General features: G+C 28.9%; 1 long non-coding RNA gene across 1 annotated transcript; it reads left to right on the forward strand.

Annotated features, from left to right (window-relative positions):
- The first annotated feature begins 1,004 nt into the window (after positions 1-1,004).
- On the forward strand, positions 1,005-1,929 carry LOC139432185 (uncharacterized). Its single transcript, XR_011642054.1, has 4 exons — positions 1,005-1,228; positions 1,300-1,424; positions 1,542-1,713; positions 1,841-1,929. It is a non-coding gene; the product is annotated as an uncharacterized lncRNA (long non-coding RNA).
- Positions 1,930-11,973: the final 10,044 nt, after the last annotated feature.

Below are 11,973 nucleotides of genomic sequence, written 5' to 3' on the forward strand. Positions count from 1 at the left end.
ATTCGTTTATTTCTTTGAGTAGCCTTACTGACATTCCATATATATCTTTTGTATTTGTTGTTTTCAAACATCTTATTATTTTTATAATGTCTTGATCTTTGACTTGTATGATATGATCGATATTATTATTTATTTTCTTTTTTATTAAAGAGGCTGGATCGATACTTGGATTTCCAATGCTGTTTGTAATCACGGTTGATATGCTAGATAAAAAGTTGTTGATATCATCAGCATCTATTTGGCAGTCTTCCTCATTCTTACATTGTATTTTTCTCGTTTCCTTCTTTGTTATTTCCCAGGCCGCCGTTCTTTTATTATCTGAGTTATAAACATATTTACTTATAGCACTTCTCTTTGCTTGATCAACATGCTTTCTATATTCTTCTTTCAGGTGTTTGTATAACTTTTTGTGTCTTTCATCGTTCGTCACATCAATTACTGTGTACAAGGCATCCAAATAATTTTTGTACTGATCTAACTTATCAGTTTCCCATTTTATCTTTATGGTATTAGTAGATTTTCTCACACTCACCTTTGGAAAAGCTTCATTGTAGCAATTCTTAAATGTGGTGTGAAAAAATGTGTAGCTTGCCTGAGCATCTAAGTTTTTATTATTTAAAGCACCGCAGTCCCATTGTTTTAATAAATGTTTAAAGTTGCAAATGGTTTTTTCGTTTATTTTTCTGAACTGGATTATTTTTGTGAAAATACCAACAATTGCTCCAAATGTATATATGTATATATATAAATGTAATATATTTCCACGAATTTATGTGCAAAGATGTTATCAACGCATCTTTTTCCTCCTACTCTGGATGGTTTGTCGAATACGGGTCGTAACCCATATTCAGCCATTACTGCCATTAATCTATCACTCACGTTAGATTTTTCATTTATACAAACATTATAGTCCCCCATAATAAATATGGGGACTATAATGTGGGACCCATTTAAATCAAAAAGAACATGAATCTCAGGGAATAAAAATAAGTTGCAAGTTCATGGAGACATCTATTAACAAAATTTTTAAATTTTCGAACTAAACATAAAAACTAACCTAAATAAATACGTCTGTGCAAGAAAGAGGTAACTCGTTTAGAAGAGTGTTGTCGTAGACAAAGCTTATACGCGTTAATTTTATGAGTGTCTTTTAAGTTTTATTTTTAATCGCGATGGTTATAAAAATTAAAGAGTTCTGAAGAAACGGAATGGTTTAAACGAGGAACAGGTATACGATTAAGTTCAAGTTTGATTACCGATAAAAGGAAATATGTTTACTTATCTTGTTTCTTTCCGAAGGTGTGACATGTCAGTTAAAAATGGCTGGCTGACCTTGATCTTGAAGGATGGGTATTCTTCGGTATTAGAAGTTTAGGAATCTCGGATCCTTCGGGAACAGGATGGAAAATTGGACTCGAACTCAGGTATGATTTAGATTTCTTCGAAGATAATTGAGAAACACTTCTTTACTTTTACTTGTCAAACAAAATTGAGTTGTCAAAAAAAATTAGGTTAGAAAATTTAAGGTTAATTTTACGTAGATTCAACAACGCTTGGCTCTAGCCAAAATTGAACTCTCCTCGCTGTCAATTTGCGCGGCCTTATATACCCTTTTTGGACAAAGCCATCTTGGATATCCAAATTTGATCATCTCAGTTAGAATCTGGGCTCTCTGATTGGTTGATTAGGTGGCGGGAATTATAAATTACACAGGTTAGCCAAAATAATTGATTTTTTTAAACAAAATAACTATCAATTTTGAAAAAATTCGAAATTATTAATAAACTTTAAATTTGATTAAGATTTTGTAATTTTGTTGCTAATTTTCCGCTTTTTTTAGATAAACGCGCTTTCGGGTGTCAATTTCCTTCGAGAAAGTCGTAATTTGATGTTGAAATTTGGAAATGAAAAGTTGGAATTTAAACATAAAAAATGATACCGAAATGGATGAAATTGCGGCCTATGGGTTAAATCGATACAATCTATCGATCTCGCATGTTTTTAGAATCTAAAATCGTCTGAAAAGCCGCCAAAATCAATACCTGTCAAATATGTAAATGACAAGGTCAAATTTGAAGGTCATGGACTTCAATGAATTACCTTTTTCTTCCACATCGCCCTAATTTTTCTTAAATCTAAACGAAAATCATATCAAAACGTAACTACTTAGCCTAATCCATAATACTAAATTTCTTAAATTTAATTAGTCTTTTTTTGGTTTCTTCGAAAACGGATTTTATTACAATATCTAGAAAAATACGAAAATATCAAATTTAGGTGAATTTACTAGTTGCTAATGGTAGAACTTGGGATTCAGACATATTACAGTTTCACATATGCTCTCAGATTCATAGATATCGAGAAAAATACGAAAATATTAAAATTAGATAAATTTACTAGTTGCTAATGGTAGAACTAGGGATTCCGACATATTACAGAAAAACTTTTAGAACAAAAGTTGTAACAAATTTTATTCTAAACAATATTCTTCTCTTTCACTTATGCTCTCAGATGCATAGATATCTAGAAAAACACGAAAATATTAAATTTAGGTGAATTTGCTAGTTGCTAATGGTAGAACTTGGGATTCAGACATATTAGAGCAAAATTTTTCGAACAAAAAATGTAGCAAATTTTACTCTAAACAATATTCTTCTCTTTCACTTATGCTCTCAGATGCATAGAAATCGAGAAAAATACGGAAATATTAAAATTAGATGAATTTACTAGTTGCTAATGGTACAATCAGGGATTCAGACATATTACAGAAAAACTTTTAGAACAAAAGTTGTAGCAAATATTATTCTAAACAACATTCTTCTCTTTCTTTTATGCTCTCAGATTCATAGATATCGAGAAAAAGACGTAAATATTAAAATTATATAAATTTACTAGTTGCTAATGGTAGAATTAGGAATTCGGGCATATTACAGTAAAACTTTTAGAACAAAAAATGTAGCAAATTTGATTCTAAACAACATTCTTCTCTTTCACTTATGCTCTCAGATTTATAGATATCGAGAAAAAGACAAAAATATTAGAATTGGATAAATTTACTAGTTGCTAATGGTAGAATTAGGAATTCGGACATATTACAGAAAATCTTTTAGAACAAAAAATGTAGCAAATTTTATTCTAAATAACATTCTTCTCTTTCACTTATGCTGTCAGATACATAGATATCGAGTAAAATACGAAAATATTAAATTTAGATGAATTTACTAGTTACTAATGGTAGATTTATGGATTCGGACATATTACAGAAAAACTTTTAGAACGAAAGTTGTAGTAAATTTTATTCTAAACAATATTCTTCTCTTTCACTTATGATCTCAGATTTATAGATATCGAGTAAAATACGAAAATATTAAATTTAGATGAATTTACTAATTGCTAATGGTAGAATCAGAGATTCAGACATATTACAGAAAAACTTTTAGAACAAAAGTTCAGTCAGATGCATAGATGTCGAGTAAAATACGAAAATATTAAATTTAGATGAACTTACTAGTTGCTAGTGGTAGATTTAGGGATTCGGCCATATTATAGAAAAGCTTTTAGAACGAAAGTTGTAGTAAATTTTATTCTAAACAACACTCTTCTCTTTCTCTTATACTCTCAGATTCATAGATATCGAGAAAAAGACGAAAATATTAAAATTGGATAAATTTACTAGTTGCTAATGGTAGAATTAGGAATTCGGACATATTACAGAAAAACTTTTAGAACAAAAAATTTAGCAAATTTTATTCTAAACAATATTCTTCTCTTTCTCTTATGCTCTCAGATTTATAGATATCGAGTAAAATACGAAAATATTAAATTTAGATGACTTTACTAGCTGCTAATGGTAGATTTAGGGATTCGGACATATTACAGAAAAACTTTTAGAACAAAAGTTGTAGTAAATTTTATTCTAAACAATATCCTTCTCTTTCACTTATGCTCTCAGATTTATAGATATCGAGTAAAATACGAAAATATTAAATTTAGATGAATTTACTAGTTGCTAATGGTAGAATCAGGGATTCGGACACATTACAGAAAAACTTTTAGAATAAAAGTTGTAGCAAATTTTATTCTAAACAATATTCTTCTCTTTCTCTTATGCTCTCAGATTTATAGATATCGAGTAAAATACGAAAATATTAAATTTAGATGAATTTACTAGTTACTAATGGTAGATTTATGGATTCGGACATATTACAGAAAAACTTTTAGAACGAAAGTTGTAGTAAATTTTATTCTAAACAATATCCTTCTCTTTCACTTATGCTCTCAGATTTATGGATATTGAGAAAAAGACGAAAATATTGGAATTGGATAAATTTACTAGTTGCTAATGGTAAAATTAGGAATTTGGACATATTACAGAAAATCTTTTACAACAAAAAATGTAGCAAATTTTATTCTAAACAACATTCTTCTCTTTCACTTATGCTGTCAGATGCATAGATATCGAGTAAAATACGAAAATATTAAATTTAGATGAATTTACTAATTGCTAATGGTAGAATCAGGGATTCAGACATATTGCAGAAAAACTTTTAGAACAAAAGATGTAGCAAATTTTATTCTAAACAACATTCTCCTCTTTCTTTTATACTCTCAGATTCATAGATATCGAGAAAAAGACGTAAATATTAAAATTATATAAATTTACTAGTTGCTAATGGTAGAATTAGGAATTCGGACATATTACAGAAAAACTTTTACAACAAAAAATGTAGCAAATTTGATTCTAAACAACATTCTTCTCTTTCACTTATGCTCTCAGATTTATAGATATCGAGAAAAAGACGAAAATATTAGAATTGGATAAATTTACTAGTTGCTAATGGTAAAATTAGGAATTCGGACATATTACAGAAAAACTTCTACAACAAAAAATGTAGCAAATTTGATTCTAAACAACATTCTTCTCTTTCACTTATGCTCTCAGATTCATAGATATCGAGTAAAATACGAAAATATTAAATTTAGATGAATTTACTAGTTACTAATGGTAGATTTATGGATTTGGACATATTACAGAAAAACATTTAGAACGAAAGTTGTAGTAAATTTTATTCTAAACAATATCCTTCTCTTTCACTTTTGCTCTCAGATTTATGGATATCGAGAAAAAGACGAAAATATTGGAATTGGATAAATTTACTAGTTGCTAATGGTAAAATTAGGAATTTGGACATATTACAGAAAATCTTTTACAACAAAAAATGTAGCAAATTTTATTCTAAACAACATTCTTCTCTTTCACTTATGCTGTCAGATGCATAGATATCGAGTAAAATACGAAAATATTAAATTTAGATGAATTTACTAGTTACTAATGGTAGATTTATGGATTTGGACATATTACAGAAAAACTTTTAGAATGAAAGTTGTAGTAAATTTTATTCTAAACAATATCCTTCTCTTTCACTTGTGCTCTCAGATTTATAGATATCGAGAAAAAGACGAAAATATTGGAATTGGATAAATTTACTAGTTGCTTATGGTAGAATTAGGAATTCGGACATATTACAGAAAAACTTTTAGAACAAAAAATGTAGCAAATTTTATTCTAAACAACATTCTTCACTTTCACTTATGCTGTCAGATGCATAGATATCGAGTAAAATACGAAAATATTAAATTTAGATGACTTTACTAGCTGCTAATGGTAGATTTAGGGATTCGGACATATTACAGAAAAACTTTTAGAACAAAAGTTGTAGCAAATTTTATTCTAAACAATATTCTTCTCTTTCTCTTATGCTCTCAGATTTATAGATATCGAGTAAAACACGAAAATATTAAATTTAGATGAATTTGCTAGTTGCTAATGGTAGAATCAGGGATTCGGACACATTACAGAAAAACTTTTAGAATAAAAGTTGAAGCAAATTTTATTCTAAACAATATTCTTCTCTTTCTCTTATGCTCTCAGATTTATAGATATCGAGTAAAATACGAAAATATTAAATTTAGATGAATTTACTAGTTACTAATGGTAGATTTATGGATTCGGACATATTACAGAAAAACTTTTAGAACGAAAGTTGTAGTAAATTTTATTCTAAACAATATCCTTCTCTTTCACTTATGCTCTCAGATTTATGGATATTGAGAAAAAGACGAAAATATTGGAATTGGATAAATTTACTAGTTGCTAATGGTAAAATTAGGAATTTGGACATATTACAGAAAATCTTTTACAACAAAAAATGTAGCAAATTTTATTCTAAACAACATTCTTCTCTTTCACTTATGCTGTCAGATGCATAGATATCGAGTAAAATACGAAAATATTAAATTTAGATGAATTTACTAGTTACTAATGGTAGATTTATGGATTCGGACATATTACAGAAAAACTTTTAGAACAAAAGTTGTGGCAAATTTTAATCTAAACAATATTCTTCTCTTTCTCTTATGCTCTCAGATTTATAAATATCGAGTAAAATACGAAAATATTAAATTTAGATGAATTTACTAGTTGTTGCTAATGGTAGAATTAGGAATTCGGACATATTACAGAAAAACTTTTAGAACAAAAGATATAGCAAATTTTATTCTAAACAATATTCTTTTCTTTCACGTATGCTGTCAGATGCATAGATATCGAGTAAAATACGAAAATATTAAATTTAGATGAATTTACTAGTTGCTAATGGTAGAATCAGGAATTCGGACACATTACAGAAAATCTTTTAGAACAAAAGATGTACCAAATTTTATTCTAAAAAATATTTTCCACAAGAAACTTTCGAATAACATTTTATTTTATAAATAATAATCTTTTTAACACGATGTAAAGTAATACGTTCCAACTCACGAAACAAACACAATCCCTTTGTGTCTTTGTGTTTTCGTTGTAATTTAAGTAACGATATCACGAGGAACCTGATACACCCTAGAACTAATTCAGATTGTTTTGAAGTAAAGTGACGGACTGAGAGGAAATACCACTTTACTGGAAACCAGGATGTCACTCTAGCGTTTTTGCTAAGAAGAAGGAGCTCAAAGGCAACGAGCGGCTTAAATTATAAGCCGGACAAATCCGATTATATCGTTACATAAACCCATCCCGCGATATACAGGGCGTGTATCTAGCACCGCGGGATTTGCAAGCTGAAGCGGGAGATTAGAGGCGTTTTGTTTGAACGGGCTAATTACTGGACTCGCTTAATGCCCCTCCGTACATATTGCCCGTCCCTTTGAATAAATCGAGACACAAAACCCGACCCGCAATACAAATTCTCGACGGCAATAAGATGCAACATCAGCCGTGGGACGTGCACATTGTCGACTTGAAATTTAATAACAACGCGAATCCCAAGCGCAATAACGCGCCAAGCGAAGAAATAGAATACTTTGCGCTCGGCGTAGGAATCTTAAGCATCTAAAATTGTATACGAAAACGTTTCCTCCAATAATCTTGTTACTAGACAAGCAACAATTGGAACTATGAAAATTAATCACCAATAAATTTTCATTGTGGAGCGCACCGTGGGGTTTTCTTACAAGAAGGAATAAGAACAGTTGTAACGAGCGCAAACACGTACAAACATCGACCGAGTTTATTAAGTTTTAATTCGGAGAGGCGGTGGCTTTGCGGTTGGGGTGGCAGATTATACCTTTGAATCATTAAAAAGCCGGTGGGTTCTGCCCCCGGATTTGTGGGGGCGGAAAAACTCAGTTATTGATTAGTACCGAAGTACCAGAACTAACGGCTTATTGAACCGGAAAGATAAAGACCCCTGACAATGATTAACTCTAAATTGACACGACAAAAAATGGTTCAACTAAACTTGAGTCATCCGAGATGTATCTTTACTTATTTATAAATATACTTAATTCCAATTTAAATTAAAATTAAGTAATGACTAATTAACCTTCTGAATCCTTAAAAGTTCCTTTCTGTTCGGGAACCTAACGAGTACTAATTTATTAAAACACTTATTAAACGATAAATCTTTGTGGTGCCAAGAATAAGGTAGAGAGCAAAAGAAACGCCTGGTAGGAGTCAGACGAATCCTGGTTTAATATAAATTTCACCCTCGCTCCGGTCCTCAAAAATAATTGTCCCTCTCGACTTATTAAATTCATTTACTCACGTAAACGTAAAGTCGTTGACGGAATCATAAACCTGGGAAAGGCGTACGTTCTCGCTCTCTTTTGGCTAATTTGCAATTAGAATTCTCCTACAATTCCCCCCGTTAAGATTAATCTAACACATTCACTACTCATTTTTTTATTCCGCTTTTCTAATCCATCTGTAACTGGTTCGATAAAACATTAAACCTTCAATAGCAGCACATATCTATGGTGTTACATTTACATCTGTTGTTTTGTATTTAAGTATGATAATTTGCTTTACTCTATGCTCTTTTGCTTCTGTACATTCAATTTTGTTTCTACTAGTGGTGATATTAAAAATCTATTACTTAGTACTCCCCAACTCAGGAATTAGTATCTCTTTTAGGTGTTGGACACTGCAGATCATAAGATAATTAGATAATTTTCAAAATTCGCTATAAAATTAATTTTTTGAAGGATCCTTGTGGAAATATCACCAATTATTAATTTAAGTATCCTCTTTTTAATGCAACAAGCCGTTTTAAAAAATCGCTTTTAGTTTTTGAGAAATACATTTTTGAAATCGACTATTTTTTCGAATTTTACAATTTTCGCCGATTAAGTTTAAAAATTTGTAAAAAATCCACTTCTTGGAATATGAATATGAAAAATTCCCAAAGTGTTAATAAAAGTGTCCTCTTTTCAACGAACCAACACGTTTTAAAAAATAACCTTTAATTTTTGAGAAATCAATATTTGAAGTTTTGATAAAATTTTCGATGTTGCAATTTTCATCGATAATTTTTAAAATTCGCTATAAAATTAATTTCTTGAAAGATTTTTGTGGAAATATCACCAATTATTAATTAAAGTATCCTCTTTTTAATGCAACAAGCCGTTTTAAAAAATCGCTTTTAGTTTTTGAGAAATACATTTTTGAAATGATCGACTATTTTTTCGAATTTTGCAATTATCGCCGATTAAGTTTTAAAAATTTGTAAAAAATCCACTTCTTGGAATATGAATATGAAAAATTCCCAAAGTGTTAATAAAAGTGTCCTCTTTCCAATGAACCAACCCATTTTGAAAAATAGCCTTTAATTTTTGAGAAATCAATATTTGAAGTTTTGATAAAATTTTCGATGTTGCAATTTTCATCGATAATTTTCAAAATTCGCTATAAAATTAATTTTTTGAAGGATCCTTGTGGAAATATCACCAATTATTAATTAAAGTATCCTCTTTTTAATGCAACAAGCCGTTTTAAAAAATCGCTTTTAGTTTTTGAGAAATACATTTTTGAAATGATCGACTATTTTTTCGAATTTTGCAATTTTCGCCGATTAAGTTTTAAAAATGTGTATAAAATCCACTTCTTGGAATATGAATATGAAAAATTCCCAAAGTGTTAATAAAAGTGTCCTCTTTCCAATGAACCAAGCCGTTTTGAAAAATAACCTTTAATTTTTGAGAAATCAATATTTGAAGTTTTGATAAAATTTTCGATGTTGCAATTTTCATCGATAATTTTCAAAATTCGCTATAAAATTGATTTCTTGAAGGATCCTTGTAGAAATATCACCAATTATTAATTAAAGTATCCTCTTTTCAATGCAACAAGCCGTTTTAAAAAATCCCTTTTAGTTTTTGAGAAATACATTTTTGAAATGATCGACTATTTTTTCGAATTTTGCAATTTTCGCCGATTAAGTTTTAAAAATGTGTATAAAATCCACTTCTTGGAATATGAATATGAAAAATTCCCAAAGTGTTAATAAAAGTGTCCTCTTTCCAATGAACCAACCCGTTTTGAAAAATAACCTTTAATTTTTGAGAAATCAATATTTGAAGTTTTGATAAAATTTTCGATGTTGCAATTTTCATCGATAATTTTCAAAATTCGCTATAAAATTGATTTCTTGAAGGATCCTTGTAGAAATATCACCAATTATTAATTAAAGTATCCTCTTTTCAATGCAACAAGCCGTTTTAAAAAATCCCTTTTAGTTTTTGAGAAATACATTTTTGAAATGATCGACTATTTTTTCGAATTTTGCAATTTTCGCCGATTAAGTTTTAAAAATGTGTATAAAATCCACTTCTTGGAATATGAATATGAAAAATTCCCAAAGTGTTAATAAAAGTGTCCTCTTTCCAATGAACCAACCCGTTTTGAAAAATAACCTTTAATTTTTGAGAAATCAATATTTGAAGTTTTGATAAAATTTTCGATGTTGCAATTTTCATCGATAATTTTCAAAATTCGCTATAAAATTGATTTCTTGAAGGATCCTTGTAGAAATATCACCAATTATTAATTAAAGTATCCTCTTTTCAATGCAACAAGCCGTTTTAAAAAATCCCTTTTAGTTTTTGAGAAATACATTTTTGAAATGATCGACTATTTTTTCGAATTTTGCAATTTTCGCCGATTAAGTTTTAAAAATTTGTAAAAAATCCACTTCTTGGAATATGAATGTGAAAAATTCCCAAAGTGTTAATGAAAGTGTCCTCTTTCCAATGAACCAACCCGTTTTGAGAAATAACCTTTAATTTTTGAGATATCAGTATTTGACGTTTTGATAAAATTTTCGATGTTGCAATTTTCATCGATAATTTTTAAAATTCGCTATAAAATTAATTTTGTGAAGGATCCTTGTGGAAATATCACCAATTATTAATGAAAGTATCCTCTTTTTAATGCAACAAGCCGTTTTAAAAAATCGCTTTTAGTTTTTGAGAAATACATTTTTGAAATGATCGACTATTTTTTCGAATTTTGCAATTTTCGCCGATTAAATTTCAAAAATTTGTAAAAAATCCACTTCTTGGAATATGAATATGAAAAATTCCCAAAGTGTTAATAAAAGTGTCCTCTTTCCAATGAACCAACACGTTTTGAAAAATAACCATTAATTTTTGAGAAATCAGTATTTGAAGTTTTGATAAAATTTTCGATGTTGCAATGGTCATCGATAATTTTCAAAATTGGCTATAAAATTAATTTCTTAAAGGATCCTTGTGGAAATATCACCAAATATTAATTAAAGTATCCTCTTTTTAATGCAACAAGCTGTTTTAAAAAATCGCTTTTAGTTTTTGAGAAATACATTTTTGAAATGATCGACTATTTTTTCGAATTTTGCAATTTTCGCCGATTAAATTTAAAAAATTCGTATAAAATCCACTTCTTGGAATATGAGTATGAAAATTTCCCAAAGTGTTAATAAGAGTGTCCTCTTTTCAACGAACCAACACGTTTTGAAAAATAACTTTTAGTTTTTGAGAAATCAATATTTGAAGTTTGATAAAATTTTCGATGTTGCAATTTTCATCGATAATTTTTAAAATTCGCTATAAAATTAATTTATTGCAGGATCCTTGTGGAAATATCACCTATTATTAATTAAAGCATCCTCTTTTTAATGCAACAAGCCGTTTTAAAAAATCGCTTTTAGTTTTTGAGAAATACATTTTTGAAATGATCGACTATTTTTTCGAATTTTGCAATTTTCGCCGATTAAGTTTTAATAATTTGTATAAAATCTACTTCTTGGAATATGAATATGAAAAATTCCCAAAGTGTTAATAAAAGTGTCCTCTTTTCAACGAACTAACACGTTTTGAAAAATAACTTTTAGTTTTTGAGAAATCAATATTTGACGTTTTGATAAAATTTTCGATGTTACAATTTTCATCGATAATTTTCAAAATTCGCTATAAAATTAATTTCTTGAAAGATTCATATAGAAATATCATCAATTATTTATTAAAGTATCCTCTTTTTAATGCAACAAGCCGTTTTAAAAAATTCCTTTTAGTTTTTGAGAAATACATTTTTGAAATGATCGACTATTTTTTCGAATTTTGCAATTTTCGCCGATTAAGTTTTAAAAATTTGTATAAAAT

The sequence above is a fragment of the Onthophagus taurus genome, chromosome 11, assembly GCF_036711975.1.
Source record: "Onthophagus taurus isolate NC chromosome 11, IU_Otau_3.0, whole genome shotgun sequence".
Lineage (NCBI taxonomy): Eukaryota > Metazoa > Arthropoda > Insecta > Coleoptera > Scarabaeidae > Onthophagus > Onthophagus taurus.